Source organism: Notolabrus celidotus, chromosome 8, assembly GCF_009762535.1.
Source record: "Notolabrus celidotus isolate fNotCel1 chromosome 8, fNotCel1.pri, whole genome shotgun sequence".
Classification (NCBI taxonomy): domain Eukaryota; kingdom Metazoa; phylum Chordata; class Actinopteri; order Labriformes; family Labridae; genus Notolabrus; species Notolabrus celidotus.
The window spans coordinates 12,491,365-12,507,868 of NC_048279.1; the positions used below are offsets into that span (position 1 = coordinate 12,491,365).

Consider the following 16,504-nt stretch of genomic DNA (forward strand, 5'->3'; position numbering starts at 1 on the left):
TATCTTTTGTGAATGCTGTATTACTTATGAATATCTTTTCCGCATGACTCAGCAAGCACAGGCATTAAAGTGAACTATAACAGCAGTGATATGCGTGGAGTCTTATTCTAAAGCAGTCCCTTCAATAATTTAGAGGGCTTCTTTTGTGATAAATGAGACCAAAAATGTGACCTAATGTTGCAGCATCTTTTGGAAAATGTTTCATTGCCGGTTGAATTATTTTAAGGCTTTTTTTGTGTCACTATATCAGTACTGAGATTTGATGCCTGAACACGGCTCTGACTAATTTCTGGAATGTATTTTAAGTGTAGTACCCTGTGGGAAACGCAATAGTGTACTGTTACATAATACAATACATAACTGAACAAAGTAACTCCATGTCACAGTATATCATTTACCAGGACGGTGAATAAAAATGACTAAAAATAATGTATTCAATCTTGTTACAAGTGCTATACAAAGAATAATATTACATTGACGTTCTTCTCTTTATTTAAGAAGCTTAAATTTCGTAAAACCACCGGGTTAATATGCCACTTTATGTCCCGGTTTTCTTACTGATTTTCTGGCTGTGTAAATGCTTGATTCTGATTGGCCAAAAGCCCTTGACAACCCTTTGACTACGGTTATTAACTTTCACTAACACGAGCAACTGTTAACATCCTATTGGTAAACAATATAGCTAAAATTTTAGTTTTGGTTAGCATGCTAACGCGGCAGGCTAAACAACATGAATATTCACATATGAAATCCTGTCCAGTAATCTTTGCAGCGAGCGGAGCAGGTGAGAGGACCTTTAAGCTACTTGTCGCTACAAAGAAACTTAAACCAATGAGTGGTGGTGATGTCAGTAGTAGTGTTCAAAGTTGTGACATTTGCCTTGTTTATTTTTAAAGGTGTGTCAACCTCAGAGCTCAGAGAAGGAGAGCTGAATGAGGACAATTTAATATTAAATCGACTACAACAGACAGACAAGAATCCATGGAAGCCATGAAACGTGTCAGGTTTGTGTCTCACCCTGTCGGGATTCTATTTCCCATAACCCCCTGCCAACCATACATAATCCCTTACATATAAACTTTCCTTAAAATCAGGGCTGATGCAGATTTGTAACAGAGCCTGTAGTTAGAGGAAGTCCAGCAGACTAAACACAATGCAAACAGTTTTAAACATGGATTCATAGACACAAGAGGACAAAAACTGGAGTTGTCATTATGTATTCCCTGTGTGAAGCCTCCATCCTCACTGCAGTTTTGAGGTGGGATTAAAAGAGAAACTATCGGTGCTCTCACTAGATTGGAGCTCCTGTCTTCTTTACTTCGAGAAAGATTACGTCAGTAGTATTCAGCGTTTCAGAGATATCAAAGACACAGTATGGCATACCAACCAATCACTGCAGACAGCAGGGATTCAATATTTGAATGTTAAAAGAGCGAACTGCATGACCTCCCTGTCAATGCCTGTGAGAGAATCAGGTGATAGATCGGGTGACAACTTCCTGAAGGGGCTGAAACACAATAATTAAATGAAAATGCACAAATTTGAAGTATTGAAAAAGTGTGGACATGATAAAATAGTTTAAATGAAGCCTTGTTTCATGGCTTATCAAACCGGAGCTTGATTACAGCTTTTTTGTATGGAATCATTCTTTTGATTGATAGGAAGTTCATCCAGCAGTCAAAAGACGGAGATAACCCACTGTGCAGCTTTGGAGAAATCATCCTTTTCAGACATAACAGCAAAGATAAATCAAAGTTGATTAGCAATCAGGGAGGCTTTGGAGTGACTCTGGTTGTATTTATTTCATGCACAGTCCTGCTGTTTTCCTTCTCTATGCTGAAAAAAATCCTCACCTTTCTCTCGATGCTCCTTTAATAAAATTCCCGGCATTACTGGAATAACAGATCACCATCATTACAGATGTAAACACACCCTGTCTCGTCCAATGTATTCCACAGTCTGCAGTGCCATCAAGGAGAGAGGAAGTTGTGTTTGCATGTTTATGCAGTGGTTTAGAGCTGGCTTGGGAATCTAAGCTAACTGCCTCAGAGTATTTCTCTTTTTTAGGATTCCTCCTGGAGGCTTAAACGCACTATTGATTTGTTCAGCTCATATATATTTTTTCCACTTTCGTTCCTCTTTTTTTCCTTTCTCAAGACGATGCCGTGAGCACATGGAGCCACATCAGGGAATAGATAAACCCCGCTGACAAACACATGAAACATTGGTGAAAATTAAAAATCAAAGTGCAACCTGATGAGAAGTTTTGTTCATTGAATTTTGGCAGCACAGGAAAGAAAAAATAGAAGAGAATAAACATCTCCCGGTGTTGTATAATCAGGTTTGCTCTCAAAAGATAGCATGTCACATCCCCTTAGTCTCCAGCGGGCTTCAATCTTTGTTGAAGACGAGGAGATGGTGCTACAAGCTCACCTATCATGGCTTAGCTGGAGGCTTTCGGAGACTTTCTGTTGTCTTTTAGAAAATCCTTTAAGAGTACATGAATCCAGGGCTGTCACCACTGCTAAATCAAACACACCCCATTCAGCCCTCTCTCCCTGAGGTGGTGCTGTGAAAGGAAAAGGTCGAGTCCGTGTTAATGGCGTACAAGTCTCTGTCTCAAAAGCTTGAATGAAATAAAGTAGAGTAGTGGGCGTAACAGGGAGGTCTCTGAATATCCTCTACAGGCTCTTTCCATTCCATCAGGCCAGAGTTGTAAAAATACAGTGGACATCCCCCCCGTTGTACCCATAATCCCTACATAATAAGTCAGTAGTGACACACCATTAATCCATTAAGACCTCATTACTACCAGAATCTCCATGTGTATCTTCATTGTACTTATTACTGGAACAAAGCGATTGTGCCACATTCACACCACTACAAATGAATTAAGATCATCTGATTAAAGTGAAGCGCGTGGAAATATATACTGTCAGGGTTTCAGAGGGACGGAACAGGCATTAGTGCGGCTGAACCAGCTGTGGAGGCCAATGTGGGAAAGACGGTATAACACCATTGTGCAATCTCATGCTACATATGGTGTTATATTTAAGACAGTGACATTTATATTTTACATTTTGGTGTTGTCATTTCTTGTCAAACACTTTTCTCTCTGTTGCATTAATAAAGTACTTTTTTCATCATGGTCTAAATATCTGAACAGATTTTTAGAATTGCTACAGCAGTACATGTAAGGTATTGACAACTAGACTTGATTCTGATTGGTCAAAACCCAATGTTAGTTAATTCTCAATTTGAATTGAATTGAAGTTCTGGCACATTTAACCTCTGCCTGTTGACACTGTGGCAAAAAAATTAGTTTTGTTTGGCATTCCATAATGGTGAAAAGTGTGGCAAAAAATGTTAGTTACTGTATCGGGCTGGTCTTGAGTTTCAGGAAGTAAAAACAGTGACCTGGCACAGAAGCGGGAACAGCCTGAGGAACCAATACCCTGTCCTGTAATCCATGTAACGGCAGCAGGGCGGGTGAGCGCATTTATAAATTGCTGAATGCTTTAAGTATGGTTAAATGAACAGGGTGAGACAAGACCCCAATTACACTACAAACAGTTATATAAATAGTCATTCTACACAATTTGCATATTATCTTGAAGAACACTTTGAAGTAATTATCACACATTTTTCACCATTACTCACCATCAGAGATATGAATTATTTTACCTGACATGTGCATTTGAAAAAAAACAAAAACATTTCATAGTTTAAATTTGGGGAAATTCATCTGATACATTTTTATGACTTCTAATGAGCCATTTTCACTTGTATTCACTCTAAGTGACTTGTATTTTCATCTCCAAATTACAAATAAATTGGTGTTCTTTTTTGAAAAACTTACTTTGTACATTTCTAATACACTATTTTTTATACAGAAGAGCACATCTCCTATTTTTCTGAGTCATCCTTTTTTCCATTAACCTAAAAAAAAAAATGTATTTTAAGAATGTTTATTTGATCCACTCCTGTGTTATTCTGCACAGACGTCACTGCTCAACATATCAAACCAGAGCAGTGGGTATGAATTCTAAATTTGAAAAAAGTTCTCATTCATTTCATACTGTCTTAGCTTATTAGCATCAAGTTACACAGCTCCTCTGTGACTGCAGCTCAAATTAACCTGAAAGGATGATGTGAGGCAGGGAGTCGTCTCAGAGATCTCTGTGCAGCCTGTCTGAGGGTTGAGGAGGAGTGAGGAGGAGTGAAGAGGCTATCAGGTGAGGGAGAGCCCAGTGGAAGCAGGCATGAGTGTGGAGTGGCCCACTGACCTTCATTAACGTGTCTTGGCAAGCTTTTCTAAGCAGTGTGTTGCACGATAGCACCCGTTTGGCCACACAGGGATCAGACGGTGATGAATTGTATTGAGTGAGGGAGATAAGGCTGTTATTGGAGCTGTACGAATCAAAAGTGGGAAATAAAACAGACATGGAGAGGGAGGAGGGAAGATGAAGCACCAGTGCAGGAAAACATAGTTTAATACAAAGAAAAGCGGCAGTGATATGTCGACCATTTGCCTCATTAGCAGGTGATGTGAAAAGGTTAGGAAGACAATCCTTTCTTTGTGTAAGTGCCAGGCCCTTCCAGATGAATCGTCTCACACTTTAATTTATGGTATCCATGTATACAAAGACATAAATGATTGGGGGGGGGGGGGGGGGGTTTATTCTCTGTACTGTCAAACATGGCAGTGAGAAAAGGAAAGGTGAATGTGTGTGGCTGTGTGTCTGAGTGTGTGTGCTTCGACCCTGGAGACTCCCCTGAAGCAATGAGGTGTGGGTAGAAATCAAACTTCATTACATCCACGAGCACTGAGCCCTACAGCGGGCCAAAGAGGTGATAGAATAAAAAGGGAACTGAGTTACCCCACAGAAAACAAGTGATTCTACACCTCCAGCAATTTACTCTCTTTCATAATCACAAGACTTGAGCATAGAAATATGAATGCCAGTTTGAATGTTTACCATCATATAAAAAGTACTTGGCATGATCAGGATGCCGGAAAAAATGTATAACAGCTGACAGGAGCTCTGAGAGGCTATACTTAGCTATATCCTTCAATTAGCATGCTAACACGCTCATCATGACATGCTAACTGTTATTGAAAATCTGCTGTTTTAGACATAATGGTAACCCTGTTTGTTCATGCTTAGCAGGCAAACCTGTTTCCCACAGCAAACATAGACATGTTAGCATGTCTATGTTTGCTAATTGGACAAAATCACTGGACCATTGGACAGATCTACGGATGAGTTTTTTCTGCAAATGATCTCGTGTCACTGTCACTCAGCTTTATTTCAGAGCACATATGTGCATCTATGCTTTTATCTTCATTTTATGTTATAGTGTTTCAGCTTTACTGTATGCATGATGAACACACAGAAGAGCAACATTAGCTGTCAAATCACCGGATTGCATAACAATGGTATCTATTAGGGATGGGAATTTACAGTAATCCTTGTACTCGATTACTCAAATTACCTACTACTCGACTACTCGAGTACTCACAATTATCTTTATTTTTTTTTTTACTGTACACATAAATTAATAAATAAATAAATAAAAGTCCATTTTGATTATTAGCAGGCTAATCTTCTCCGCGGTCTCCGTGGTTTCGTCCACGCGGCAAACTCCGGTCTCAAACGATGAAGCCAATACGGAAGTGATATAAACTGCAATACATCGAAAATCTGCTTGAGGCTGGCTGCAGAAACACCGCGAACCACATAGATATGAATGGGAGGCCGGAGAATTCATACATTTATATCCCGTTAATTATTTTCCTACCTAGTATATTCAGTTAGGTGGGGAAAAAAAGCACATGGTCACACATGTCACGCTGTAGGAGTTCAAGTTATCTTGCCAGGTGTGCGAGTAACAAAATGCTACTTGAATAATGGGGTCAATGGCGAGTACCCAAGTACTGGAGTATTCGTACCCATCCCTAGTATCTGTGTCCTCCTCTTAAAGTTGCTGGAAGCTTTATTACGGTTTTTAGCACTTGCAACCATCTTTGTAGTTAATGGAGTCATAAAATCTATATCCAGACAAACATATGGGCGTCAGGGTGGAACTGAATGTACCTGTTCCGCTGTCTAACTAGCACAAATATGCAGCAACTTTTTTAAGCCATGTAAATGTGTTTTGTAATCAAACAGAGAAAATCAGACATGACAGATGAAGGACTTTTCTTGATCACAAGGAAGCAATACTGCAGAAAGTTGTTGTGTTAAGTAAAAGAAATAAGCTCTGATTTGTCCACACAATAGGCTAAACTCACAACGCTTCCAGTTTCTATCTAACACGGCAACTACACACAACTCAAACACTTGAACAATGAAACCCACAATTTCCGTGTATAGGCAGGAACTGCAACTTGGTTTTGTTTTTTCACTTTAATGAAAAACACTTGGTACTACTGTTAAATAGAAGTCAAGTTAGTTTATTGATTTGATTTTATCAGGATAAATTCCTAATGACGTATCAGTTTATCATTTGCTTTTACTACAAAACCAGCAGATTACAACAGACTTTGCAGGATATTAGGACCAAGCACAAAAGTGTAATCCAGTGTTTGTAGATGCTGTGCTCTCTCTCAAATCTAATTGGTCATGAAAATCGGTAGTGATGCCTCTTTGGGACCAAAATAAACTAATAAGACCATCATTGACAAAACTAACCATTCTTGTTGTGTAATTTTAATGCCTGTAACCGCTGTGAGGGCGGTGTCAGACAAGAGAACTGACGGCATGCTGAAGAGAAGACTTCTTTACTTTTTCATAGCAAAAATGCAAAGTGAGTGACCAGTACTTTTGGCTATTAAAAAAAGTCGGATGAGCTTTTCATCTGAAAACACTACATGTACAGCAGTACAAGATCAGCAGTGAGTTAAAAGATATCACTTTGTTGCTAAAAGTGACACAAACAAAAAGTTCCTAATAGAAGTGTTGATTTTATTTAAAGCAAACAGGTAAAACAAAAAGATGGAAACCAGAAGGGATCATCAGGCTCCCATGATGTGATATCCATTCGTTCTTTAGAAGCCTACAGTAGATACAGCAGTGCAAACCTTTTCACAGCACTCTGTCAAAAACACACAAAGAGCTACACCATGCACACACTTCACATGATGAGACTGCCTGACTTCCACAATCTACAGAATCTGTTCCAAAAAAACCTTTCAAGTACATCAGTGAGAATGAAAAACTGTATAAATATCTGGATGTGTGAGAATCTGTGGAGTATGTATACATGTGGGGCTCTAAACCTCCGCTCTCTGTGCGAGTCAAAGAGACACGTGTTGAGATTTTGCCAGTCCCCCGGCCAACACCATCTATCTGATGGAGTTCTGCCCACAGCCTTGGCTTGCCCTCAGCCTCTCTGATCAGAGCCTTTGAGGACAGAAACAAAGAGATGTCTTCCCCCGATTACGGGTATAACAATTTTATTCCTTTCATTCACCATCCTCATATGACTAAGCTAGATTCCTTTGGGCATTAACTCTGACAAGGCAATCTCTTTTTATTATTCAAGGGAAGTAAACTCTCTTGACTTTGAACAAGTCTCATGTGAAGTCTTAACTTTTTAATACACACCGCACAAGCACTGTGGCACTCTGACAAACAGCCCCATTTGGAAAACAATGCACACACAGAGTAATACACTGCATTTCACCTCCTCACTACCACTGATCTGTCAAAGCAGCAAGCTCACAATGCTAAGTATTTCCACGCATTAAGAAATCATGTGCCATCTGCCGGCTCAGCTGAACACGTACATGATGTGAGGGATGCCTATCACGTCATGCTTAATTAATGAGGCATTGTATGCATGCCAAGGAATCGCACCAGCTCAAACAGATAATATTATGTAAATTCCCCCCTAGTTGCTGTGAAATGGGAACTTCAGGACTGCTGTGTTTGCCAGGTTTGGATGGACTGGCTCATGTTTAAGCTGAAATGTTGGGGAGCAGGGGAGAGATGCTGTTCAAAAGCAGAGAAGGTGTTATGTAGAGATATTTCATGAAAATAACAGTTTTGATGGATGATACAGCTACAGGATGACAGTGACTGACACTGCAATGCAGCATCAGAAAATGTATCAGAAACCTGCAAGAGACTCCTACTTCTCCTCCAAGAAACCAGAAAAAGTGTCCAGAGCGGAAAGTGGGGAGCACAATGAACCAGTCAATCAAAAGCACATCTGAGGGAGCTTCAGGTTTCCTATTGCGAAAGGAAAGCTGGAGATTATTTGTTGATTTATTTTTCTTTGGAGCTGTTGCATCTATGGCTTGGATAACTTTGTGCTAACCAAAGTATGTGACATGATCTTGGATGGTAGCTAATCTGACCAAGTTTTAGCATTTTTTACAAGATCTATAAGTGTACAGTATAGCCGCCTTTGTTGTCTTTTTGGATCTACTTTTGCTTGCGAGCTTCCAATCTGATCACCACAGTTATCATAGTTTGGGATAGTGAGTCTAGAGGGAAAATATCCCCATGTCCATATCGTCTTACAAGCTGTGAGCAAGCTGACACCAAATTATCAGACTGGTCTGAATATAAAGGCTGATTTATACTTCTGCGTTGAATCAACGGCGTACCTGGGGGTCCGCGTAGCTCCCGTACCTACGCCGAGGCCTACGCACGTAGCTGATGTGCACCTCCTCCAAAATGTAACTCCCCGTAGAGCTGACGCGGACCGCAAGCTCTGCGATTGGTCCGCTCGGCAGCTTTGTCTTTCCCGCATTTACAACACTTCCGGTCGTGTATTTCATCTCCTCCTCTCTATTCTTCATGTAATCATGTCTGTATGATAAACAGCAACATGTATCAGCTGTAGATTAACATAACACGCTCTGAATCTCTGTGGAAAAGTAAACAGAGATCGTAGCGGGACCGGAAGCAGGCGGCCGGCTATCAGAGAGACCGCACTGCCCTCAGGCGTTTCGGCGGAGAATTGCTGCGCGACACGGACACACCAACGCACAAGTATGTGGTGCTCATGTCCGCGTCAGCCCCTGCTGCGTAGGGGAGACGCAGAAGTATAAATCAGCCTTAAGACGACTCTAATTGCGAGACAACCTGCCCCTGTATAAAGGAATATTTTTTAGTGCTTGAGGGACGAATCTTGAAGAAAAACAGTGCCACGTCGCATTCCACTGCACTACCGAAACATTCCCTTTCTAGACAACGCTCATGTTCACACAGGGAGCGCCGCGCTCAGCTCCGTCTCTGGAGCGTGTCCCAGCGCTGCTCCACTAAAGAAACGCGCCAAGTCTATTTTCAACGGCCCAGCACATGTCAAGCTAAACAGAGAAGATCGACCTGGACAGGAAGTCAGGCACGAGGATTGCATGCAACACTCATTTTCAAAATAACTCAACTCAACTCAACTTTATTTATATAGCACCTTTCATACATAGAAACATGTAGCCCAAAGTGCTTCACAGAGTAACAGACAGTAAGAAAACAACAGCAATGGTAGAATTATAGAAGGCATGAAAAAAGAAGAAATACTTAAAAAAGAAAAGAAAATCAACACAGTAAAATTAATAAAATAAGTAAGAGTGGAAATAAAAGTTAAAAATAAGGTAGAGTTAACGAGATCAGGTGAACAATAAATAAATAAGATAAATAAATGTTAAAACAATGGTTTAGATAATAATGATGAAAATAATAAAAATGATAATAAAATAATAAAATAATAATAAAAATAATAATAATAATGATACTGATAATGCAGTCCAGGGCTAAAATAAATTACTTCACATTAAAAGCTAGATTAAAAAGGTAAGTCTTAAGTTTACTTTTAAAAACACCCAGAGAGCTCGCCGTTCTCATTTCCAGAGGCAAAGAGTTCCACAGCCTAGGAGCATAAAAACAGAAAGCCCTCTGGCCGGTACCTGTGTGAGACACACGAGGAACATTTAAAAGGGAAGCATTCGAGGACCTCAGTGATCGGGCTGGAACATAAAATGACAGGAGATCAGTAATGTATGGAGGAGCAAGGCTGTTAAGAGCTTTAAAAACAAGTAAAATGACTTTAAAATCAATTCTAAAAGAAACAGGGAGCCAGTGCAGAGTTTTTAAAAGAGGAGTTATGTGGTCAGTTTTCTTTCTCCTCGTTAAAACTCTAGCTGCAGCGTTCTGAACAAGCTGCAGCTTTCTGAGAGATTTTTTGGGCAGGCCTGTAAAAAGGGAGTTACAGTAATCAATGCGGCTTGTAATAAAAGCATGAATTAAAATTTCGGCATCTTTCTGCGTTAAAAAAGGTCTGACTTTTGAAATATTTCTAAGATGATAAAATGAAGTACTTACGACCTTGTTAAAATGAGCATTAAAATTAAAATCTGGATCTAAAACCACTCCCAGGTTTGTGACCTTTGGTTTAATTTGACTGTTAAAATCTCTCAGTGTAGTCTGGAGTTGTTCTCGGGCTGCTTTGGGTCCTATTAAAAGAATTTCAGTTTTGTCTTCGTTTAATTTTAAAAAGTTCTTGCTCATCCATACATTGATGTCAGAAAGGCAGGCGGTGAGGGAGTGAAGAGCATTTGGGTCATTGGGTGAGACAGAGATGTATAGTTGGGTGTCGTCTGCATAGAAATGGTAATTGATGTGATGACTTGAGATAATGTGTCCAAGGGGTAAAATGTATAGGGAGAATAAAATAGGCCCAAGAATGCTTCCTTGAGGAATCCCATAGTTAAAATCGTGTGTCTGAGACACACAGGCACCGAGGCTGGTAAAAAACTGTCTGTTAAAAAGATAAGAACTAAACCAGGATAAAACATGGTCAGAGAGACCATAAAACACCATATACGGACTCCTGAACGTTTAAAAGATCGTATAAAGTTATACTCGTCAATTATGGATGTCATTGTTAACAACTTAAAAAACAGCCACATATATGTGATCCATGTCGACCACAACAGGACTTTAAGATGATAACTTTGTCAGAAGATAACAGGACAAAGAAGTAAACTGTTAATATCAAACTCATCTAAACCTGCAAAAGAGGGAACTTTATAGTTATGCTGCATACTCAGAAATGAAAGCACAAAAGTAACGGAATACTATGCAAATGAAAGTAACTCAACCACAGAAAGGCTCTGTAACCTGGTGTTTGTATGTTGTTCTCTTTATAATTGACCCAGCTGATCCTGGCTGCTCTGAGCTGCGCTACGCTTCAGACGCGCTTCCTGTGTGGCAGGGCGCGCGCCGCTGGACGGAGCAAACCTGTGGCACTGATGCAACACAACGCACATGCTCCTTCTGAATCGGGGGTTATGTTTGCAGAAATAAAAACTTCATGAGGCAGATTTCTAAGATACAGATTTTACTGTACATAGTCTGGAAATTGAACTGCTGATTGGCTGCTACACAGCACTGAGCAGATTTCTTGATCAAGCTGAATTTTTTGATGTGGCTAATACAGACCCAAGAGGACAGATGCTACATATTTACTGGATATATGATAGAGATTAGGAGTCTGTGGCTCTCTTTACAAATTGAAATGTCATTCATCTAAACTGTAATCAATGTTTTGTTTTGGGAGCAGGACTTTTTTTTGGGGCTAAATTGTCGGATTTACAGACAGACATGATTATTTTTACAGCAATATGGATATCCATTCAAATGCCAAGCCTTTCCAAATAACCAGAACTGCTCAGCTTAAACCAGGATAGCATTACAAATTCAAAAACACAACCAAACTTCTTGGGGAGAAAGAACATTTTATTTACTTGGAAAACTCCATATTGCAAGAGGCAGAGAATTCAACTGAAGAGTCTAGGTAGAGGCTGTATAGATTTTATCAAGCCAGCTGGCAGAAACATTTTACTTCACCCTCTAAAGAAAGATGGATAACAAAGTTCTGAGGGCAATTGTAATAAACAAGTTCAAGGAAACAACTTCTGCTCCCCTGTGCCCTCATACACACAGAGAATACACTGACAGACAATCAGATTTCCTCCCCCACACACACACATACACACACATACACACACACAGAACACACACCCACACACACAAACACACACGTCAAGTTAATGCAGACTGCAATGAGCCGCTCAGAAAAGAAATAGTCAGCTTGGTGAGAAGCGATTAGAGCTCCCTCTGGTCGCCATGGTGTTACCGATGATTGATGTGATTAATAAAGCTGTTGTCATGGCGCCCTCCATGCTTCTGAACGCAGGCCAAAGACAGAGCGGTAGGGGGGGGGGGGGGGGGGGGGGGGGGGGGAATAGGTACATATAGAGACTCTAAAGGCACACATATATCTAACCGCTGTGATTTATCTTTTCACAGCTCGGGGACAAACTGCATTTATCAGATTATTATTTAACACTCCTCTCCTCAAACAGCACCAAGCTGCCTTCACTCACAATCTACAATGCTTACACGGTTGACTCAGTAAAATTTTAGTCAAGTAAATTTGACTAATCAATATTTATTCAAGTAATTATCTTAAAGTGCTTTAGCCTTCAGGGTGTGCGATTTTCCTAGAGCTCCAAATCAGTGTTTCTCACTTTTTGGTCTGTGATCTACAAAGTCTGGCAGTTCAGAATATAAGAGCACTTCAACATTAAGTAATGTTTCACTTTGGTTTCCACTAATACATGTCTGAGCGCAAGAACCGGATAATAGGTTCGGTCAGGATTTCTGTTAAGTCATGCACTAATTATCAGTGAACTCAAGCAGTGAGATTTCACAGCTTTTCTCTTTTGCCCTGAGCCCAGGTTCACTCCATTTATTCATTCCGTTTGATTCCACAAAGAGAGCTCCGAAAAATGTTGCAATAGCAAGCTGGAGTCTTGACATCACCTTTGGGCAACCCGCTAGCTTTTTCTAAATGAGTGCCATCTTTCATTCGAATATTCTTTTAGTTGTTTCCCTAAAAAATAAAAAAGGAAGAAAAAATGTATTTCTTGCTTTTACTTCCTTCATTTTAACATCAAGGCATGCAGGAGTTATCAGAGGGTGAAACCCTTTTTTGATTTTGAAGAAGGTAAACTTGCACTAAGTCATGTCTGAGGCCATTTGCAGGCAGAGCAGAGTAAATACAACTTTGGCATTCTTCATAGGAAAGTGAGAAAGTACTTAGTTATTTACATTCAACATAAAGTAAGAGTCCATCTAAACTAATGTTGAAGAATAATAATGTTGTCGCCACCATGTAAATTAAACATTGCTAGCCTTAAAGGGAAATTTCAATTTTTTTGAACGACAGGGAATAATAACATTGCTTGATACAAAGGCATTGGAAAACACAGAGATATTGTCATAATCTCAAATTACTTCAGTTACTGATGAGTACCGATGGGTATTATGACTTTTTTTCCAAACCCAGCAGAAAAAAAGAATTGTTTCTTACCCCATTCCTACCAACTGCACTTTTAAATGTCTAGTGTTGAGTTTCTGTCCATTTTAAAAGGTTGTTTTTCTTTCAGGTTTTATTCTTAGTTTAAAAACTTATTTCAGTGGCAGTAGTTACCCTTTAAGTTGCTTTGCAACATCAGTTTGTAATCCTCTAACACAGGGATATCGGTTCCTTTCGTTTGATTTAGACCTTGAAAAAAATACTCTCAGAAAGCAGAAAATGCAAGTAAAATGTAAATATCTCAGTTGAGTTCCATATGCGCCTTACCGCTTCTTGTAACAGCACATAATGCACAGTTCAGCTTCCAGGTGAGACAGCAGCCCCATCAATTGGAGAGATCTGGACAGCGGCCGAATGGTCCCTAATAGAGAAAACAGCCAGAAAGTGTGCAGAGCAATTATTTCTCAGTTCAAAAGGTCCTTTCACATTTCATACTGTCGCTTCATAAAGAACTTAACTCAACAATCATAAACAAATTTAAATTAAACTGTCTGCTGTGTTTCTTAATGTGTTCAAAAGTATTTCAGCATGACACAACTTACATCTTATGCAGGTCTTCACCTTCTTATAAATATATGAACTTAGGCACAAAGCAAAAGAGCAAAATATTTCCCTGTGAGCTTACACAGAAGCAAAGTAAAAGCTTAGCTACTAACTTTTAGGTCACAATTCATCCAACACATGGCGGCTACACAGCTTAACACTGACCATGGTTTACTAAATGCTTCATTTTGCATACAATATCCTGACTGGTTTTTGCTCTATGATATCTTGAAACAAACAAACACACTAAAACCTGTTAACAATGAAATGTATAGTAAGCTAATTTCCCCAGCTAACTCACCAGAATATCCACGTGAAATGAACCAAACTCCTCAGAGTTTCTGCTAAAACTTCTCAAACACAGTAACTGGCGCCACTGCCAGGTAAACTAAAAGGCGCTTCCACTCTCAAAAATGAATCCTAAACATATCTTGCTTCTCCTCAGAAGCTAACAGCACTTTATCTTTCATCTGTCTTACCTGCACGCTCTGTTGAAGCCACGTGACAAACTTCTCTGTGCGCAGAGGCATCTGGCGTTTAGCCGGCAGGTGATGCATTCAGGAAGCTTACGTAAACTTGTGTGATGCGTTTATGTAACATCTGTAAATATGTCAATCTTGCGAACTACACGAAATAACCTGGGTTACATTCATATTCTGCAGGAGTAATAGTTCTCTGCATCTCACTGGTAGCAATATTTTTCAAGAGCAGTCTGCTCAATTTTTTTCTTATACATTTTTAGCTGCCATATCTGGGAAAATATTCTCATTGAAAGATAATACAAAAAATTTAAAAATGTTAAGTATCTTTTCCTTTAGGATGCCACAATTCTCAATATAATTTTGAACTGTTCAGTACAGAATCCACGGTCAAATACAGGTTTGTAAATAGTGTTTGTTTGTTTGTTTGTTTGTTTGTTTGTTTCAGTTTTGTGCACAACTAGCTTCCATGCATTATATTTCTCATCAATTTGACTCAGTTTGTGAACCAGTGAATCCAGGGGCTGGTATGAGGAAACTCCTTGCCGCTAGGAAGTATTCAATAACTGTGTACTAAAGTTTGAAAGTTTGTTTCAAAATAAATCTGTTGTGTGGTTGACGTTTAACAAAAAAATGTCTGTCTGCAAACACTGTTTTACACGTGTCACCTACTCAAATGGAATAACTTCCAACATAACTGCACATCTGCAACACCATCACCCAGCCATGTCACTGTCTGGAAGCAGGGTAGCCAGGCAGGTAACACTATCATCCAAAAAGCAACAGTCCCTCTTTGATGCCTGCCATCATACATACCCCGCTGGTTCAGAGAGACACACACAAAAACAACAACAAGGGCATTGGAGGTTTTCATTGTAAAGGATTTGCAGCCGTTTTTTTTGTGGTTGGAGATGCGGGCTGTCGTCGCCTTATGAAAGTGCGTTAAATTACACTCTTGCATTTTTTTCTGCACCGAGGTAACTCCGACTTCTATAAAACAACATGTTGAGGTATTTAAATCAAATTGGCTAAAGCACAGAGCCTTGTTCACACTACAGATAATTGGACCTTGCTGTCAACAGAGGGTTACCTCACTGTGACCGATTGCTAAGTGAGGAGCGCAGTACTCAAAACCCGTCCCTTATGAAAATCGGACAAGCACTCATCTGGCAGATGAGTTGACGAATGAATTGCATACAAGGAATTTGGAGTGGGCAAACATGTCACTCACAGTAACAACAGATTTTTACTATACATATAGACATACATACATATTTATATGCTTGATTATTTATCAATCTATTGTACATCCTATGATATACCAGGAGTGTATATAAATGGAAAATATATATTTTTTAAATAAGTAAAGTAAAGAAAATCTTTCAAAAATAAGCTTTTTTTTTCACCCCTTCCTTATCCTGATGAATTTGCCTGAAACAACAAAGAATGGAAAAACAACAAACACTCCGCCAAATCCGGCTGTCAGAACCAAATCAAACCAAATACCATGGCAGAGAAAACAAGGTCCGATTGAACCGTGGGCTTAGTATTGTCTCATCCCTACTATCCATACCTACATGTATAAAGTGGTCTCCATAGCATTGCTGAGCGTCGTTGTGCTCCAAGTCTTAAAGGGGACATATCATGCTTTTTTCATCAATATATATTGGTCTAAGAGGTCCCAAAAACATGTATTTAAAGTTTATGCTCAAAAAAACACTTTGAAATCAGATTTTGGCATGCCTGAAAAGTCCTTTTCTTCATTCCTCATCAGAACACTCTGTTTTCCCTCTGACCACGCCCCCTCCGGAAGTGGATGTGCCTCGGCTCTCCAGCACGTTGATCTAATGTTTACATGTTGGCTGAATATACACGGCTGCTCAGAGATCGCGTTACTTCAACCCTCTGAATCTGATCCTGACGGAGAGGCGCCTGTAGCAGGACCTTTCTGAAGGATTGGTCATAGATTTAGTGTTTCTTGTTGTTTTATTTATCAGTATGTAGACGTGTGTCTTGGTACACAGCTACGAGCATGTAGCTATGTGGCTATGCTAACTAGCGCTAGCACTTATCCATGATAAATCATC

At 39.7% G+C, this 16,504-nt stretch overlaps 1 protein-coding gene across 1 annotated transcript in view; it reads right to left on the reverse strand.

The window, feature by feature from the left end:
- Positions 1–14,489, reverse strand: part of gria1a (glutamate receptor, ionotropic, AMPA 1a) — a 171,018-nt gene extending 156,529 nt beyond the window's left edge. Inside the window, 2 exon segments of the mRNA XM_034690540.1 lie at positions 13,663–13,756; positions 14,418–14,489. The gene's annotated coding sequence lies outside the window, so the exon portion shown is untranslated.
- Between the last annotated feature and the right edge of the window lie 2,015 nt (positions 14,490–16,504).